This window comes from Limulus polyphemus, unplaced genomic scaffold (assembly GCF_000517525.1).
Source record: "Limulus polyphemus unplaced genomic scaffold, Limulus_polyphemus-2.1.2 Scaffold1813, whole genome shotgun sequence".
NCBI classification, from domain to species: Eukaryota; Metazoa; Arthropoda; class Merostomata; order Xiphosura; family Limulidae; genus Limulus; species Limulus polyphemus.
In genome coordinates this window covers 36,588-39,760 of record NW_013667423.1, presented here as the reverse complement: position 1 = coordinate 39,760, position 3,173 = coordinate 36,588, and the positions used below count along the sequence as shown (strand labels likewise).

General features: G+C 33.2%; 1 protein-coding gene across 1 annotated transcript in view; it reads left to right on the top strand.

The window, feature by feature from the left end:
- Positions 1-1,674: 1,674 nt before the first annotated feature.
- The window catches only part of LOC106465023 (sulfide:quinone oxidoreductase, mitochondrial-like), a 23,758-nt gene continuing 22,259 nt past the window's right edge, over positions 1,675-3,173 (top strand). Inside the window, exon 1 of the mRNA XM_013925212.2 lies at positions 1,675-1,798. The gene's annotated coding sequence lies outside the window, so the exon portion shown is untranslated. The remainder of the gene's footprint in view (positions 1,799-3,173) is intronic.

Sequence of the window (3,173 nt, the reverse complement as noted above, 5' to 3'; positions counted from 1 at the left end):
GCAAACGGATGCCAACTCTTCTGTGATGCACACACAATGCAGGCAGAGGTGACTGCGGGAATGAACTCTCATTGCAGGTACTTACACAAAAAGCGCTCTGATATCCAAAGTCGCAAAAAGCTGCCGAATGTTTTATTTCACTGATTTTCCTAAACTTATATTACTGTCAGATGCAAAAATCAGATTGGACAAATTTGGACATTTTTACTTACACTTATTTTAATTTTTTTTACATAGTAAGTTTATCTACAATCTATGATATTTCCATATAAATAATTATATTTTAGCTCATTTGTGGCACAGTGCAGTGGCTGACGGGATGAACTGGCCTCGTAGTTTGGTGACCCCTGTTCTAGAGTCTAGACTAAATGTTTTAGGTCTCATATTTTGTGAATAAACAGTATTTGTATAAGTAGGGGAATAGAAATAATTTAACTTCTTTTCTGATTATTACACACACTACAGGCTTGACGATATATTTATTTTTAAATAAAACAATACAGATATAAAGTAAAATATAGTCTATAAATATCGACCATGTGATTAACACCAGAAAATACAAATACATAAAACATTCTCGTTTAAATAAAGTTTATTTTTAAAAGAATTTCAATGTTCTTGTCAGTTACAAGATCCTAGATCATTCATCTCGTATTAATCAGGTATAAAGATGACAAATTAGACTACCGTTACGACAGCGGAAGTCACGTGACGCTGCTGACGCATGCGTGACTGAATTTCTCGAATTATCGGGGAACTCCGCGAATTTTGAAGATGCCTCTTCGTTAGTATATAAGCCTGACAGAGAAAAGCCAGAGGATTAAAAAAGCGAACAGTAGTACAGTGAGTTTGGGGTAATTTATGATTATGTTTCGAGCAAGTGTGTGTTTTGCACTCGTAGAGAGCAAAGTTACCGAGATTGTGAATCGCTGTGATTTATAGCGTGTATTATAAAAGTTGTTAAGTTTAAGGTGACGAGAAACGTATTGACTGTGGAATTACTGTGTACTAAAAGTCTATATCGAGAAAGAATAAACTGTTTTAATCAAGAAGGGACTTGTATCGCTGAAGTTCCTCGGAAAGAATTTATACCGGAAATTAACAAATAAGCAGATACATAACACTACCACATTAAATATAAAACTACTAGGACACGGTTTTTAATCAAATATTTGTTTCATTATTGCAATTATAGCAAAAAGTTTGTATTTTCTTGACAACCCTGTAATACGAAACATCACACGGATGTGTTTACGACTGTCACTTTATCGAAATTACAGAATACCAAAAACGAAGCAAATATATATTTCAAGATAGGATTTGGTTAAAATTTTAAAAACTATGTCAAATGCATTTATTTAAATATTTAGTTATTATTCAATGCATTGTGTTGTATTCTTTCATTTCCTCGAACCCTCCTCATCGACAAAGTTGAGGGCTTATAACACTAAAATTCAGGGTTCGAATCCTGCAGTGAGCACAGCAGAAAAAGATGATTATATAACTTTTTGCTTCACAACAAACAAATCAATTTTTTACACCACCCAAGTATGGAAACATCGTCAAGCTACCCGTCAAGAATGACGAGTATGGTTTCAATCTTATATTATGAGACCCTTTTATGATTAAAAATGATATTTATGGTTGAGAGCTTGTGATGTAAGAGTTAGTATGTCACGTGACTACAGCACTCGGTCTTACGGCTTTATTTTCTTAGTTAGTGTTACCCGAGAAAGAAACAGTGGGAACACTTAATGCTGTCGTGCTGCAAGTGATAGGTTCAGAATCAGAGTGAAAGGTAGGATTTTACTTCGCTTCCTTATGTAAAATCAAGCCCATTCTAATCCTGATTATAGTTTGTGTAAGAAAAATAGAACTAACAGTGTTTTTCTAGTTATACCATCTATGCAATAACACGTACAAAATTTAAAAATAATTATGCTTGAACTTTTAATTCGCATTCAGTGTATTGCTTTAAGTTAAATAATATATTTATAAATTTATTTTTATTTCAAACTTAGTTAATATTGATAGGTCTGCTAATCTGTAATAATATTAATATAAAATTTAACGATATCTTTGTTTAGGCCTATATCAAGTATTTGCGAGTGCAACTTAAGAGTCCACTGTCGCTAGAGTACACAGTGTAAATCAGCGCTTCTTTCTGATCAGAGCAAGCTACCTACGGATTAAAATTAAAAATCAATTCGGTAATGAGTATTCAATTATATACTTTTCTTACTTATGAAGATTAGAATGCATTGTTTCATCAGATCAGTACTCTCGCTGTTAGTGTTAACGATATATTTGATTTCATTGTCTACATAACACGTTATGTGTTAGTGTTACTGTTACATGATTGGAGGGTAAGCATTTGCTGACAAATTACTTGATAAGAATGAGAGAAATTTAAGTACAATTGTAAAATGTATGCCACAGTTTCAGCTGTTTAAAATAATAACACCGAAGTATAGGCTGTAATCTTACACTTTTAGACTTTACTTACTGCACAACGAACGTATAATACTATTGTTTATTTTTAAGTTTTTAATAGGCACAAGAGGCGAAAACTGCTGAATCATGCTCCCTTGGCGTCCTTTGAGTTTGATAGGTTTTCTTAAACTAATAATGGCTGGAGACGGCTTGAATGGGTAATGAAGAAAAACTTTAATATAAGTTTAACATAACAGCAAATGTACGACGTTTCGACAAGGTTTTGTCATCATCAGGTACAAGTAAGTTACCCTGACACGGATATATATACAGTATTGAACAAAAAGTCACATGACCGGAACTGTTGCGAAACTTAGAAGAGGCATCTTGGCGACCCGGGGTGTTGGTTTAGAGTAGGGTTGTTTTGTTCAATTAAGATGGATTCCTTGATTTTTCGTTTGTTTATGTTGGGTTCTTTGTTTAAAATGACTGTGTTTTTAATAGATATACTATGGTTTTTTGAGTTGTAATGGTGAAAAACATGGGACGGTTTTTATTGTATTCTGTCAATCTGGTTTTCAATTTTCTTCCTGTTTCTCCGATGTAGAATTCTGAGCAGTTGTTGCATGTTATTTTGTAAATGACGTTAGTATTGTGTGATTCTAAATAGTTTTTGTTTAGTAACGATTTTAATTTAGGGCCAGGTTTCTGTGAGAATTTCTTGTTGACAGGAATATTGT